Source organism: Papio anubis, chromosome 4, assembly GCF_008728515.1.
Source record: "Papio anubis isolate 15944 chromosome 4, Panubis1.0, whole genome shotgun sequence".
Lineage (NCBI taxonomy): Eukaryota > Metazoa > Chordata > Mammalia > Primates > Cercopithecidae > Papio > Papio anubis.
Window position 1 is genome coordinate 118,464,755 of NC_044979.1, and position 18,098 is coordinate 118,482,852.

Below are 18,098 nucleotides of genomic sequence, written 5' to 3' on the forward strand. Positions count from 1 at the left end.
GTTTGAATATTGAATTGCCTATTTTTCTTAGGCTAGGGGAAGCATTCTTGAAATTGGAATTCTGTTTTTAAGTAGAGAGCAGACATATTTAGTTCTAATATAGTGTTTATTTCTCTGACATTATATCAAAATCCAGACTATTTAGTGTTTAGGCCTTTCCAAAATATATTTTCAAGGTTTAAAAAGAGTTAAGCTTCATTTTGTATGAATATGCTCAGAATACTCCTCAAGTAAATTCCCACCACATCCTCATATTTATACTGCTTTTAAATAATGAAGCAATGTAAATTGTTTTTCATGCATATGGATTAGAACATTCAATTAGTTTTCAATTATGTACCTGACTGCTTTTAAGAAATTCCAAGTTTGTATTATGATAGCAGCAGCTCCTTCTTTTTCTTTTTAACCTTAAGCAATTTTAAGAAATCATCTGGCAATATTACGGCATCTCATAAACTGAGGAAGAAAGAGTTCATGAAGCTTCAAAATAAAAGACGTCTAGCAGAGCTCAAACATTATAACCCAGGTTTCCTGTCTTGTCTACTGGATTCAATTCAATTAATGGCACTATTTGCAGAAGAGCATAAAGAATACTTCAAGGTGTTTACAAACTAGAAGAGCTGGGCAATAGGGACCAGAAGACACACTCAGAGGTTCATTATCCACTTACTCATTCCTCTCTTTAATAATTCACAGGATTTGTACTTTGCTGATACTTACTAAACAAAGGGTTGGAGACTGTCAGGAGAGGAGTATGAAGACACGTCAGACAGGAACGCAGCCTCTAATGAGTCTACTGAGCTGTCTACACTGATCATAATCAACCAGTCATGATAAGCATTCTCTTTTGTTAGATGCTTGCTCTGTGACTGGCACTTTTATATGGTTTAACTAGTTGACTCTTCCTAGTAGCACTGTCCAGAAGGTGTTATTCTTCCAATTTTATAGATGAGGTAATAGCAAAAAATAGCCTTCACTAAATTACTGAGGAAATAGTGGAGTTACAGTTCAAACCAAGATCTATTTGATTCTAAAATGATTATTTTTTTTCCACTCTGAGGCATGATTACATTTTTCCTCAAGATTCCTCTCATAAATTAGTATCTTAGATAAATTTGAAAAAGAAAGAAAAGGACAAAAATAGAAAGGAGTAAAATTGACCATGTGTGCTGGCTTCATCCTCTCTCTGTATAGGGCAGTCCCTGCTGCGCTTCAACCTAAGGACATGAAGTGCTTTGCACACCAGCTTCTCTGCACTGGCTTAGCTGCTCACACTGGTCTCCTTGATTACTCCAAGCACATTCTCATCTTAGGACCCTCACCTTTATTGTCCTCTTTGTCTTGGAGCTCCTTCCCCAGAGATTCTTATAGCCACCACACTTACCTGCCACATGTCTGTTTAAATGCCACATCCTGAATAAACTCTTTCATGACCGCACTACGGAAAATTGCAACCATCTCAGCACCTTTTCTCGTCATTCTTCCTGGCTTAATTTTTCCATTGCATGTGTTAGCTTTTAATATATACATTTTGCATATAAATGTCTTCCTTATTTTGTTTATTGTATCTTACCCAGTTAGAAAATAAATTTCATGAGGCCAGGTATTTTGTTTAGTGGTGTAATCTCAGCTCTTAAAAGAGTGGATGGTGCTTAATAGATGTCATTGATCAGGGTTGGTATAACAAATTACCACACACTGGGTGGCTTGACACAGCAGCTATTTTTAAAAATTTTCCCATATAAGTGAGATCATACACAAAGAGAATGAAACAGCAGTTATCATGGGGGGTAGGGGGAGAAGAAATGGGGAGATGTAGGTAAAAGGATACAAAGTAGCAGCTATGTAAGATGAATAAGTCTAGAGATTGAATGTGAAACACGACTATAATTAATAAAATTGTATTGTATTAGGAATTTTTGTAAAATAAGTAGATTTTACCTGCTCATGTCACAAAAATGAGATCATATGTTAATCTGCTTCACCATTACAGTACCTATTTGTATCTACATATGCATCCCATAGTATCATGTAGTAAACCTTAAATATACACAATATAATTTATTTTATTTATTTTAATTAATTAATTAATTTATTTATTTTTAAAATTTATTTTAAAATAGAAATTTTAAAAACACACAGCAGGTTTTTATTCTCTCCCAGCTCTTCAGGATAAAGATTTCGAATGAAGGTGTCAGTCTGCAGTGCCGTGCTCTTTCTGAAGGGTTTCGAAAGAAAGTCCTTCCTTGTCTTTCCCTGGCTTCTGCTGATTCCCGGCAATCCGTGGTGTTTTGTGACTTGCAGCTGAATCCTTTCTGTCTTTCTCTCCATTGTTATACAGTGTTTTCCCTGTGTGTGTGAGTGTGTGTCTTCTGCCATGCCTTCTTCCTATAAGGCACCAGTCATTCAGTTTAGGACCCACACTAATCCGGTATGACCTCATCTTAACTAATTACATCTACAATAATTCTGTTTCCAAATAAAGTACATTTTGAGGTTCCAGGTAGACACAAATTCTTGAGGGGAGGGGGCATTTATTCAAACCACGGCACATGGTATACAATGCATGCTCGTTCAGTGATGGACTATATAAATGTCCTGCACCTGCCCTACCCTGGGTTCCTCGCTTAAAGGTATTGTATCCCAGGAAACTCTTTATCTGCGGTCAATTGATTAAAGAAGTGGGCCCAATTTGTTCATGCTTGACTGTGTCCATACCTTTGAAGCTCAGTTTAGCCATTCAGCTGATATTAGCCAATAAGACATTGCAAACGTGATACAGAGATTGGAGGTATTTGTGCGTTAAGGCTTGTTTGCTATCTTAGGAACCCTGAGCCCTTCATACAAACATGACTTGTGTAGAATGAGGGATCATATGGAGGACTCCCATTATTCTAACTGGCCCACCTGAGACCATCAAAAACCTGCCAGTTCTAGACAACCTACTAGCTGACCACAGATGCTTGAGAAAGGTTAGCTGAGTGCACCAGAGCCTGATACTGAATAGAGCAACTACTTAGTTGAACCCTGCCTAAATGACCAAGCTGCAGAGTTATAAACTAAAATTTTAGTTGATTTTTTAACCCATTGAGTTTAGGGGTGCTATTTTCACAAATTATTACCTCATTGACCTTCAATGACTCTCTATTCTACTTTATTAGGAATAAAACACACACACACACACACACACACACACACACACCTATATCTAGCTACATATATATATACAGCCTACTAATTCAGAATTTTGATATTGTTTTAATTTTATTGAAGACTTCCAAGTATAGGCAGATAATTAAAGAAATATTGCTAAACTTCAATTATTCTTAATTTTAGATACCCTGCACGGAAGTTCTAAGACAAGAGATTTACATAGAATTAAGTTTTGAGATTCATTTACGTTGAATCATTTTGGAGTGTATTCACTTTCTTGCCAAAGAGATTATCACATACAAAGAGAAAATTTACACTGCTGTCATCAGATCACATGTAATTCTGTGTCTTTGTGCATTTGTTCAGTTATGGAAGGAAGAGATCTATGAGTCCTCTTCTAATAATTTCAAACATAATTACTTTTTATAAAAATCATATTACACAATGAATAGAAAATATATTTTGATTTCTTTTTCACATGTAACTTTCAATTTAGCCTTGAGGTTGTAGAATTTCCCTAAGGGACAATAAAATCCTAGCAGATAAAAATTGTGTCTGCAAAAGTCTAATAAATTTGATAAAGTTAGAAAATGCATCATGTTCACAAAGTATTTGTAGCTAGTGCAGTTTTGGTGAAATGAATTTTTAGAGGTTCAGTCCTTTCTCTGGGCCTCTTTGGAGACAATCAAAACGCCTCATTGAAACATGGATTCTGCTTAATTACTGATTAGTGCTTTCTTTTTGAATGTAACCATGTTTTAGCTTTATCAAATTATTAGAGTGAAAAAATGTCAGAGAAAATTTACAAAAAAAAATTTCGTAGACAGGAAAATTGACTCACGAAATCAAGAGAGGAGTCCAGACTTTCTGAGAAGATTAGAATTTTTAGAAAAATGTTGCCAACACCAGAAGGCCCACCAGGCACACTATCTTTGGAGAGGTTTTAGGGTGGGAAAAGCATCGTAAAGGGCCAGCTTAATTTGACCGTTCTACGGAGGCTACTTTTGAATAGAGGGCCTTCACGACGAGCCCTTAGCTTATAAGAAGCATTTGGAGCAGACCTTGAATACATTTTATTGCAGTTAACAGGTTGTCAGCTTTCACACATGTAGGAGTTTGTCTAAGGGAGATTTTTACATAGTTTTATCAGAAAATGATAATTTATGCATAAGATCCACTCAAAGTTATTTTTCGATCAATCTTGTTCACCTTTTCATGTGGAAGCAGCAAGAAAGAACATGTTGGGATTATTTTGTTTGCCATGCTTTGATCAGCTTAGCTCTGTCTGAATGTTTGTTGTAAGGGCTTGTGGCTGCTTCTAGCAGGCACCATTGTTAGGCAGGAATAGAGACACTTGCCGATTTAAAGAACCCCGTCTGTTTACAAAGATAACTTTTTTCCCTAAAGTTTTAGCTGAGAGAGGAGATGAGGCCAAACCTGAGAAAATGTTTACATTGTACTGTTTTCCTGAATTCAGAACTATCTTTAAGTGGTGTGGGGGCCTCTTCACAGCCCCGTGCTGCTCCTTGCCTTTGTGCTCCATCGCAGCTGGGTTCTTATCAGGAGATGAGGAAAGGGAGGCTGTGAATAGAAAGTTCATTGGTCTAACATGATTCAACTTTGGGCAAGTATTCAACCAGTGCTTACAAAGGCAGGATTGGGCATGCAGTGAACATCCTAAACCTTTGAGAAATTCAAACCCTTACTCTTGTATATAATCTTTCTATAAAAATATGTATTAAAGCCAGTGTGCAAAAGTTGAAATAAGGATGTCTGCTTTGCAAAGAGATTTATTTCTCTGGAGCAATAATGATAACAAAATATTGTAAAACAGTATTTTATCATAATTACAATCATCCAGTGAACACTTGCTATGAGCCAGCTCTCTGAGGTTCTGCTCACATCACATGTTAATTTTTTCACTTCTGCTTTACAACCGCCCTTTTGGGTAGATACAAATGCGCCCTTTTTACTGTTGAGAAATCCGAGGCTCAGAGAGGAAGAGTTCCAAGCAGAGTTAGGGAGTTGCACAGCCTAACTTTAAACATGCCAATGTGTCTCTTAACCTCATTTATAACCACTATGCTGCTGCATATTACATTTTAAATATGCATTTCAGTGTCCTTTTTATGTTTAATGGCTATATTTAAATTTTGTGATTTTTTTTCTCTTAATGCTTTAAGGCAATAATAGACAGAAGCCAGAAAACGGCGACAGGAAAACTGGGCTTCAGAGAGGGTAGTAAATTGCTGAAGGCCATGCAGGTAACTGGAAAGATAGAATTGAACTCATGCTCTCTCTGACCACAAACCTCATCTAACATATTATGATGTTTTACAGGCAGCCTGGATTAGAACTAAATTATGCTACTCCTATTTTAGGAATACCAGTCCCTGTATGAAGATTATAAGTGATATTGCCTGGTTTTGTTCTGCTTTTCCCTTAAGGTAATTCAATAAAGGAAGCTTCACATGATGTATGGAATAAAGGGGAACAGGCAAAGTGTTGGATGCAATAAAGTTTTGACATGTTTGAAGAGTAACTTATTACTCGGGACCTTAACTAAGTTTAATTCAGTTCTCAGATCCCAGGTCCATGTCCATCAACCCCCACCCCACAATCCCTTTAGAACAAGAGCAATGAACAAGACTTCAGCTGCTAGACGATCCTTGAGGAAGCCTAACATTCCATGATAATACGTTTTACTTGAGGAAGTTGAACTTATTATATGTAACATGAATCAAGGAAAACTTTTATTTTTGACCATTATGTTACTGATAAAATAGGAAAAGGGCAAAAAATTTCTTATATTAAAAAATCATAACTTTACAGTAAAATAAGTCTATTGTGTTCATACGTAGTAGTTATAAGTCTGTTGATTTGCTCGTTGCTTGTGTATATTTCTTTCCTACCAATTCAAAAATACCTGAAGAATCATGCATTAACACAACATTTGCACATTAGGGGAAAAGTCCAGAACAGCAACTAAAAAGATTAAAAGGAACAGATTACATTTTATTGAAAAAAGCATAATGCATGATTTCATAGTCTAAAAATATGATAGCATTTGATGAATGCTAACATACACCATCAGAAATGATTATGTCTTGCATTGTGGAATGACTTCTTTTGCACTTTGTATCATCTTGGGAATCACAACAGCAAATAAGTATCTGAAAGCAAACATCACTATCATTTACTACCTCTGTACCCTCATACACTTCAGGTGTCATGTAGTACCACAAAGACACACGTTCTGACTTCGAATTTCTAAAGGTTACCCATTTAATTTACTGGGAAGGTGTTGTACAATGAGCATATTTTGTTGAGGTCAACAAAATATCACTACACAAGTGTTATAACAATGACATTTTAATCACTTATTTAGTTGTCCACCCAGAATATATTCAGCTCATAAAAATGAATATAGATTTGTCTCTACAAATTTCCCAGGAGCAAAAACACTATTCAAAGCACCTACTTTTGAGCCTTTGTTTTTAATTTACACCCAGGAATGGTGTGATAAAACTAGTTTCATTTAACACATTTCTAGTCTGGTTTTGAAACTATCTAGATATATTGTGCTCTATTGAGCATCTGTCTTAATCAGATTAAAAATGTTTTCCAGGTCAAAAATTTCTTCAAAAATGTCATCCATTCATTCAACAAAAAAAGACACTGGACTCCTACTACGTTCCAGTCAGATTAGAGATTAGACAGTTGGGATGCCTACTTTAAGGGTGCGTTAATTCTAAGAATGAGAGTAGACAGCCAGCAACAACCTTTATGAAAGGGAAGCCCAGTTTGCCTGAAATATGTGAAATTGGGACCTAACTTTATGTAGTAATATTTTCATTCCTACAGTGTTCTGTGTCTACTTATCCACAGCACAAACATCCTGGCATTTTTTTGTGTGTGTTTATACTTTTGATATGAGGGACAGAAAAATAGACATTTTATTCATTTAGTTTCCAGCAGTGTCTAACACATGGTAGGTGGTCAATATATTTTCTTGAACAGGAGTTAACAACGGGCATGGATGCTTGCAGAGTATACAGTGGACTTCACAGTCAATCATCTCATAAGCAGGTGGGCAAGGCTAGGTAAGCAATTTAGCCTAGATTCTCTTTTACCTTATTCAGGATATTTTTTAATTTCAATAACAGTGTTTTCTTTAACTGTGCAGAGAAATCCATGGGCTAACATTAGAGCATGTCACAATATCCAAAGATTTAGAAATCCTTATCCTAGATAAATAAAACTGAAGAAATTGGTTGTGGGGGGTCTGCTTCAAATGAACAACTAAAACGTAGACCTTGCCACATGAATAATTAGAAATAAAGAAAATTGTGTATATAGTTGCTCTAGAATTTTTTTTTTTTTTTTTGCGAATCCTAAGTAGAAGAGTCATCAAATTTACCTAGTTCTGGATATATAAACTTACTTAAGGAAATCAGGACTCTTTCTACCATATGCTGATGAGAAATGCTACTCAGAGAGGAGTAGATGCACCACAAGATGCTATGCTATGGTGCACCTGCTCTTGACAAGTACCACTTGTGAAGTCTTAGCTCAGGGTTTATCAGAGGCAGACCCTGAGTCAAGCAGTACTGAGGCAAGTGTTTGTATGAAAGTAATTCATTTGGCCAATGATCCTAGGAAGAAGCATAAGGGAATGTGGAAGGGAGACCAGGGAGGGAGGAATGTCAGCAAAGAGTGCAATAAGTGGCAGAAGATCTCTGTGGACATCTGCAGCTCAATTCCCTTGGAGTTTCCCTAAGAGATTATGTGGATCTGTCTCACAGACAGAAAAGGGGACTGGGGCTTTTGCACCCATGCTTATCTCTTTTTGGTTGAGATTTATCCTGCGGTGTTACCTGCAGCCTGTCCCTGTGTGTGCCTGGCACACTCCCAGGGGCAGACAGCACCCTCAGGTAGAAAGATGCTGGATGCTGGCCAGGCACGGTGGCTCACCCCTGTAATCCCAGCACTTTGGGAGGCAGAGATGGGTGGATCATCTGAGGTCAAGAGTTCAAGACCAGCCTGACCAACATGGAGAAGCCACGTGTCCACTAAAATACAAAAAATTATCCAGGTGTGGTGGCGCATGCCTGTAATCCCTGGTACTCGGGAGGCTGAGGCAAGAGAATAGCTTGAACCCAGGAGGCAGATGTAGCAGTGAGCCAGGATCGTGCCATTGCACTCCAGCCTGGGCAACAAGAGTGAAACTCCATCAAGGAAAAGAAAGGAAGGAAAGAAAGAAAGAAAGCAAGAAAGAAAGAAAGAAAGAGAGAGAGAGAGAGAGAGAGAGAGAGAGAGAGAGAGAGGGAGGGAGGGAGGGAGGGAGGAAAGAAAGAAAGAGGGAAAGGGAAAGAAAGAAAGAGGGAAAGAAAAAGAAAGAGAAAGAAAGAAGGAAGGAAAGAAAGAGAGAAAGAAAGAAAGGAAGGAAGAAAGAAAGAAAAGATGCTGGATGCCATCAGCAGGGCTGGCAATTGTTCAAGGTCACCTGGGTAGGTTGAAAAGACATGGACAGGGACCAATAGCATCAGTTACGTATATCTTATGTTAACTCTTTTAACGAGCTGGTGAAGTTGGCTACATTGCTCTGTTGTTATAATTGAGAAAAAGCCAGAGAGGTTAATAACTTATCCTGCTTTATTAGTACAATAAATGATAGAGCAAAAACTCAAACCCACCTATACAGAAATCCAGGAATTTTTGCCTTCCCATTATACTATGTCTAATATATAGGGATTAAACAAAGGAAATGTTATAATCTTTTATCAAAGCACAACTGCATCAAAAATGCCAAACTCAAAACCTGAAACATTAGATACCTCAAACATGTTATACTCTGCCATCACAGCACAATGATAGTACATAAATCCAGTGGCTGATGTCTCTATAAGACAATTATTTATAATTTACTGCCTAATATTTTTGAGAAGAAGAATTTGATTTAGATATTAACAGATCTTTTTGAATGAAAAACAAAGGAGGGAACATTAATTGCAAGAATCTGGGTTTGTACAAAAAATCTTTTAAAAATGCATATGTTCGTTCATCATATGCATTGACATGATTTTTTTTATTATTTATTACTCATTTTTAAATAAATTCAGCACTCTCTAAATGGCATACTGTATCATCCGTCCCAAATTATTTGAAATTTTACGGTATAAGTTAAGGGACCTTTACTTTCTTTGAGAATCCCTGTTTCATTTCCTTGTTACTATGGTAATCCATCCAAACAACTGTCTTTCTTAAACTATGTAATTTTTCCTTATTAAATTGTTACACACCCTGCAAAAATCAACATGGAAACATTAACAATGACCAAGGCACAGCTATTGATCAATATTGATGCCCAGAACCCAGGCAGGCATAATGGAGTGGGAAGCTTTACCTTAATAAATGGCCACTTTGCCTTTTCTGAGCAGTTGTCATAAAAACACTCCTTAGAGGGGTAATTTCTCTTTCCACCAGAACTTTTTATTGCTTGTAATTTAGAGCCACAGTAATTGAGATGTTGAGCAGGGAATTGGTGACAGAAAGGTGAGAGCTTGGGGAAAGGAAGTTTTGACCCACATGTTAATAACGCATGATCACAGCTTGAGAAGATGGTAGATCCTGTTTCTAATAACAGAAAAAAAAGAAGCTTGTCTTTGTTGGAGACTAAAATAGCAGCCCTGGAAACTGAAGGGGAAGGAATGGATATTAAAATGAAGACACTGGGACTGTATTTGTTAAGAAAGTTGTATCCGGCCTTGGTAAGAATAAAAACTATGCACTTGGTTTAACCTGATACAGGGTCTTTGAATTTCATTTGAAATCTCTCCTCTTTTCTCCAACCACTAAAAAGTCAGATCTGTATTTGTCTTCTAAATTTAACAAATGCGTAAGACATTATGATATAAATTTTGTAATTACTCTTTCCTTCTAATGAAAATTAATTTCTTACTTTTCCTCCTTCATCTTTGAAATTTTGCTTGGTATTGTGCATACTTCTGGTCTCAAAGCCTTCACAGACCATGCAGGATATAAATCAATCTGTCAGTTATATTTTAACGAACATGGCAGGCTAATAAAGTGAACTAGACCATCAACCATATCATAAATATATTGCATTATTTTTGGCTCTTTTTATTTATAAGAAGAAGTCAGAAATCCATTTCTTCCCTTTAATGTTCATCTTTGTTTAGTTACCCTTTTCTTATATTTATGTATAAAAACGTAAGGTTTCATTCAGCTTAGAAAATATCTGCCTTTAGGCAACCAACTAGTGTTCCCCATCCCATAAACTGTCAAGAAGGGGTTTGAGTAAATATATTTTACTTCATGGTTACTGATTTGAAATTGTGAAGACATCGTTCCAAGTTGCATCCCAGATGAAGCTCTCAGCAAATGTAATTCTGACCCATTTCAGACAAGCATAAGAGGATGTGTGTCATGCACCCGTTCTGTAGACATGGTGAGCACTGGCTGCTCGCAGGGCTCATACAACACTGAACTCCGACCCCTCTCAAAGCTGGGCCACGGTTATGATGGCGTTTCTCTCAGCATTTCAGAGTCCTCCTGACTTTGAGGGATTTGACTCTATGTTTTATTCGTCTGTGTGGTCACAGGGCCTGCAGACAGCAGAACCTCAAGAAACAGCTGACAAAGGAGTGTGGGGTTTGCCCTTTCATAAACAGCTCCTCTTTTATTCCTGTGACTGATTCCACGTTCTTTCATTTTCCCAGCCTAGACATCTTTTACTTTCATTGACCCTGTATTTCATTTGGAAGAAGAAAAATCATGAAGACCTCTGGATTCTTCCTTAGAAATGTATTCTACAGCAAATCTCTCCAGACTTTATTTCATTTAACATTATCTTTATCTGTGGCCTTATCGGTGGCCTTTATCTGTGGTGCCATATACTAACATAATTTTGGGACTATCTTAGCTGTCTCTAACTGTCCCTTTCTATATGCCATTGGAGCAAATCTAAAATATGTTTTTTGTTGAGTCTTTTCCCTGATGAATAATTTCTGTCATTTAACATTTAGTATGTCTTTTTCGGGCACTCAGCTATCTCTACCGTATGGTTTCACCTCCCACACACATTCTTTTCACCAGACTCCCTGTCCATTGTTGGCCTTCAGAAAATCTGTTGTTATAGTGCAGATTCAGATTTTACAACTGTAGTTTCTCCTTTGCAGAGGCATGTAAAAATCAGTCTTTTATGTCAACATATGCACCACCAAGAGCGTAAAGTTCTTCTTCATTGCTCACATTCATATAGGTCTTTCATTATGACACGTGAGACTCTAAAATCAACAGTGAAGGAAAGATGGAAGGATACTGCAAGACATTTTATTTTACACACGCAATAAAATAAGGATGTGCCAGACTAAAACATAAAGATTAGGATGGACACATTAAGCACAAAATTGAGATTCTTTTTCACACTGTTATACCATTACTTAAATAAATATTAGAATTTTCTTGGGTTCTATCTCATATTGCATTTCTTCTCTTGCTGGACCACACTACACATTTCTTAGTTTCATGTGTCACTAATATGCCAGCGACACCCAGAGCTGTGCCTCTTGTGTCTATCTCTCTGCCGTTTGTTGTCCTAACTCTACCTAGATGCCTTCAAAGAAGCTCAAATGTTTTAATTCATTGTAGTTTTCAGCAAACGGGTTTATCCTCCAAAATTTTCTATTGAATGTTCACCTTGAAGTCTACCTCCTATAGAAGAATTACAAAAAAGAGGAAGAATCAGTGGAGAGTGGAGACTCCGAGCAGAAGTATGCGAATAAAAATACCCCAGGCAAAGGGGAGGGCCCATTGTATTGTTTGGGAAGGACAAGATGGTAGCTTTACGTGGTAAATAAGCATGCTACCAGGCACAAGAGTAATGTACAATAGAATTGAAGTGCAATGGATATGTTTGAAAATATTCTAAAACAAGGTGGAAACAAATACTCACATTTAGACCACCTGCCCCTCAGAAGAATGGAGGAAAGGCAAGAATGGAGGCGGGGGATAGGAAAAGAAGGACAGAACCAAAATGTATTGTTGAAAATTTAAAAGGTGATGTATACCAATGATCAACAAATAATAATGGCCTAGAATCACCTACTGAAATGAAATGAGTAAAACTGTCCTCCAGAAATTCCCAGTTATAATTTATGTGAAAATAACAGACTTACCGCTGAAGGATGGTTGGAAGTAAGGGGTTAAACTTAGAAAATACTAACCACAAGAAAGTTATGAAATATAATAATTTTAGACAAAACAGACTTTAATAATAAAAGCATTTTTAGGCATTTGGAGGATAAAATGTGTCATAAAAAGGTTAAATTTAGCAGGAAAATATAACAGTAATCATCTTAAATGCATGGAATAAATTAATATCAAATAAGATAAAGGAAAAATTGTATCATTACAAGGAAACATATAAACTACACTATCAAATATGGGAGTTGTAATACAACTCTCTTGGCAGTCAAGCATTTACGTAAGTAATATTCATACACCTAAATAAGCAATCTGTATAGCATAAACTACATACTTTTTGTTTTTTTACACCAAAAAGAGAACTCAGGTTCTCAAGAACATACACAATTTTCAGTTCACCATGGTCTTTGCATTACATTTTTCCAGAAATAGAAATTGAGATAAATATATTAGTACCAGTGCTTTACTTATAAGGGGAAGGAAACACTGATAAAGAAATGGAAAGTGAGATAGGAAAAGGAAAAACTAAAGCACTGAGTTTTAAAGCAGTTATCAGTAAGAGTAAATGGAGCTTGTTCTTGCCGAGAAACTGACAGCATAAAATATGCATCTGAATTATTCCAAACAGGGACAACGGAGCTGGAAAATTGAAAGACTAACTCCCATCAGTCATTGGTTGAGTGCTGCTCCTTGGGGGTAGCAAATTCTGGAACACCTCTTGTTCCAGCTAAGCCATTGCACAGGTAGGTGGTAGCAGAGGCCATGGCCATCAAAAGAAGTTTACAGGCGCAGGTGCTGGCGGTTGGAAATCAAGAAAACTGAAGTGGAAAGGAAGAGGGAATAAGGCTAAACTATCAGCAACGTTTGCTACAACCCCATTCTAGTCAATATAACAAATATAAGCACATTGAAGGAATCTGTTCCATACTGTTTAAAGTCTCAGGTACAGTGCAACTAAAGTACAATAGTAAAGATATTTTAAATCCACATACATTTGAATTGTTTTTTAAAAAAGTTCTAAATAACTACACATCAAAAATAAACTCCCAATAAAAATTTAAAGAAATACCCAGAATTGAGAGATAATAAAAATTATGTATAGAAATTTAGGAGATGTAGTTATAGAAAGATTTAGAAGAACATTTACAAAAAATAGCTGAAAGTTAATAAGCTAAGCAACTACATTATAAAGTAGTAGGAGTACGGCAAAATAACCAAAAAAAATTGAAGGAAGAAAATAATAACCAAGATGACAGTAGAAATTAACAAAAGAGAAAATACCACAGAAAGGGTCAGGAAAGCTAAACGTTGATAGAAAAACAAAAACTAGTGGAACAGATAAATACCTGGGAAGATTAAAGAAAAATAAAAGAAAAAAATTATAAATAAACTATATTAGAACATTAACTATACATATAATAAATAGCCTATATAACTATATATATATATATATAATGGTGTGTATATATAATGTTTATGTCCCTAACACAGTTCCACATATGTGGAAGTTTTTCAATACATTTTAAAATTTATATTAAATATTTGAGTTTCTTTTAATTTAACATTTGAAGTGCCCCTCAAGTTATAAACTAGCTTTTGGCCACAGGTTTGTATACATAACAAAATAAAACATTGCCTTTGAGATTAAACATTCCTCTGGACACACTGATGACATTTTACATGACTCTACAAAATCAGACCGGAACATTGACATTGCTATTACACTTTTAGCTGGATTACAGACGTTGGTCAGTTCCATCTTTACATGCAAACTTATGTGTATTATGTTGGTTCCAGTTCTACAGAAAGAAATCATGTTTAGAAAATTTAAAATTAAGTAAAATTACTCTCTCTATACTATATATAAATTTTAAAGGTGCTTATGCATAAGTATGTATCATAGAGTATACATTTAAAAACAGATGGTGACATAGGTGAGGAGATATGCAGTGATAAAGAGAGGTCATTTTAATGTTTTAGGTTTTAGATGGGTGGTGAGTTCACAAATTTCATTTTCAATGTATCTTTCTAATTTACATACATGAAATATAAATATATCAATTTTTGTGGAATAAAACATTTCATTGCTTATAGAAATTTGGAGGCTGTTGTTGATCTCCCTAGGACCATTGCAGACGGTATTCCCAAATGCTGACACAGAGATGATAGAGTAAGCATTGCCCTGTTGAGAGGATGGGAGGGGAGGAGAGAAAATGTAGGCCTGAGTGGGCATAGCAAGCAAAGTGGCTTCTGTACAAGTTTATGCTCCAGCCTGGGAGCTGCGCACAGTGGATGACACTTGAATGACTAAAGATGGAAGAGACATCCAATGCAGCCACAGGGAGGGGAGGGAGTCCACAGACATCTGACTGATCACTATCAAAGAAGATTAAGGAAGTCTGACCTCCAAATCTTGGTTGGACATTTTTGTGCCTGGGGGAAAGTTAGGAGAAAAGATCTGAAACATTTTCTCTTAGATGCATTTACCTTTTTACTGGTGCCCTCCAAAGGTCAAGGGTTGAGAGAACAACAGAGTCTAGGCGGGATGTTGGGAGCAGACACGAGTGCAAAATAGCTACAGGGAAGAAGGAGAATAAAAGTCATCTGAGAGCGAATAAAGATTGACTGAAGGCCCAGCTGGGATCAGATTACACAAGTGTGCAGGGGAGGTTTATTATATTCTTTGAGGGGAGCCTGACAAGGATTGAGTATTAATTAGTCACTGATCTATATTAAATGATATATATATATATTTTCCAGGCTGTGGCGATTTGGAGTGCATGTGGATTGGTAGGAACAAGCATCCCACCAGGTCAGTGGGCAAATGACTTTACCTTCCATGGGCATCATATGATATGGATTATGAGGACACACCCAACACACCCTCAATTTCAGGGATATTGAAATGCAGACGTTTTGATTGAGATAAGAGGATTCTTGGAGGTGCCCACTTATATACTACCCTGACTGCTCTCCATGCTGTGAAGAGAGATTTTTAAAAAGAACATCATGGGCTGGGCGTGGTGGTTCACGCCTGTAATCCCAGCCCTTTGGGAGGCTGAGGCGGGCGGATCATGAGGTCAGGAGATCGAGACCATCCTGGCTAACACGGTGAAACCCTGTCTCTACTAAAAAATACAAAAAAATTAGCCAGGTGTAGTGGTGGGCGCCTGTAGTCCCAGCTACTCGGGAGACTGAGGTGGGAGAATTGCTTGAACTCGGGAGGCGGAGCTTGCAGCGAGCCGAGGTCGCACCCCTGCACTCCAGCCTGGGAGACAGAGCGGAACTCCATCTCAAAAAAAAGAAAAAAAATAAAAGAACATCATGATCTAGAGAAAGGCAAGGATTAGGTTTGCTGAGCTCTACATTGAGAAGATGAAGGAGAGTGAGAGATTGGGTGCTCCCAGTCTCCCAGACAATAGGTAGTAAAGGAATTAAAAACAAAAGTAGAAAAACTATGAAGAAAGAAACTTTTAAATATTCCTTTGGTTCAATGCCCATTAAAAAATATGCTCTATGCAAATTTACATCTATATCATCTATATCTGTTTCTAGATCTATGTATGTATGTGTCTGTCTATCTATATCTATTGTGTATTTTTTAATGAATGCTGGTGAGCAAGTTTGACGTAAAGACTATCCCTGATTTTAAAAGGTGCTTACAGTCCACAGTGGGTGGGGGTGGAGGTGGTGACAGACAGATAAAGGAAAAATTTGATGCTATCAAAAAGGAGGGACGTACTGCTGGGTATGAGTTGTGGATAAATGTGGCAAACCTCAAGTTCATAAAATGTAATAAAACCGACAGTAATGACAATGGGTACTATTTCTGAGCACCTAACTTAAATTAGGTGCTTTACAGTACCATTTCAACCACAATGTTCTTATCTCATTCTGTTGAAAGCTGTAAGCTCTTTAAGGACAGAAACCATATATGTTCTTTTTATCAGTCTACACCAGAGACCTACTCTAGTACCCAGCTCACTGTAAAAATAAATAAATAAATGGATAATAATAATAAATAAAGGAACTGAATCTATCCACCACACTATGCTGCACTGCTGTGGGGGAGAACTATGTTAAATCCTTGCAAAGGCCTAGTCAGCCCTCACCAGTCATCCCAGCCTGGAGCAACCGAGTCAAGTAGGCTGTATTAAGTCCTGTCCAACAGGTTCTGTCCATGGCTTCTCCTCTTTGGCTGGATACTTGAGAGTACCTAATATTCAGCACCTGTCCAAGCAGGCAAAGGTTCAGAAGCCAGCTTTCCCATCAGCAGTAGCATTTATGCTCCAACCTGGGAGCCGTGCACAGTGGATGGCATTTGAATGACCAAGGATGGAAGAGACACCTGCAAACCCATTTGTGGCGTATATGACCTTCTTTGAAAGCAAACATGGTAATTTGTGCATTTTAAAGTATATAATATGTTGGGAGGCTTCAAAGCAACGGGGGCAACTTGGAACACCAAGTAAATGACAAATGCATAAAATCATTTTAAAGGAAATGCATGAATAACCGATTTTTTAAAAATCAGTAAATAGCTCTTTCCCCTTCTAATTTTAAAAGTTGGGTTATTCATTTTCCCCAAGACTTTCATTAGCCTTAGCAAATGTGTGCTGTTCAAGCCTCAATTCTTGCCATAAGTGCTATTCAGAGAACATCTGCGTGTAGCAGTTCTTTCTCTGTTTCCAAGCAGAGCTGCGACACTTGCTGAAAGGGAGCTGCCACACTGTTGTGTCATCGACAGGCCCAATCAGGCTGCCTCTTTCAGATGTTGAAATCGCATGTTTTCTGTACAAAGCAGATGCTTCCATCATATAGGACTAAATTATCCTAAGAGGTTGAGGGAAGGGTCTTAGGATGAGCCAAAACAGGAAGCTCTGCAGTAGGCTTCAAATGCTGCTAAATTCTGGTGTTTGTTTATGTTGAAAAGGAAACAATGAATGAATGGGACAGATGATCAGTGGCATAAAATTCCAACCAAAGCTGAGGGAAAAAATGAGCTCATAGTTCGGTTTTCTGTAAAATGGCCCTGTGTGGTTTAGTTAGCAGAGACTCTGGGCTGAAGCTGTGGTCCATGCTCTAAGGGGTCCCCCAAAAACGGATCTTGGCAGGCAGATACTCTCTGAGTTTTTAACTTTAGTCAAAGTTACTAAAAGGGTCTACGAAAAGGATCTGCTTCAGTGAAGACAATCGGGGTCTGGAAATGAAACTTGGCATAAGCCGGTTGTGGTTAGGGAATCTGCTCTCACCGCAGGGTTGGACTCTGGTAATGGTGCTTCCTGTCCAGATTAGGATGTCAGAATGGGCATCGTGGACTCAGTGGGCTGATGGATCCTGTCCTGTGGGCGAGTCTTCAAGAAGCTGGGTTTTTGACTCTGAGATTCTTCTAATCTTGAAAATGCTATCCTTTTTGATCCTCTCTCAGCCTTAAAGAAAGACCTCAGCAGGTAATTGTGGCTACAAAAGGCATGCTCAGCTTCCATGGAGATAGGACAGGTGGCCAGGGACCCAGCAATGTATACTGATTTGCAGAGGCTCAACAATGTGGCAAGATCTAGCAAAAGGAAAAGATCAGAAACACATTTGTAGAGCACTATAATGAAGTCCTAAGCTACCTCATTCAATTCCTAAAATCTTCTGAAAGGTAACTATTACTATGCTAGATTATACAGACAATATAGAAGTTTATAGTGGTGAAGTAACTTGCCCAAAGT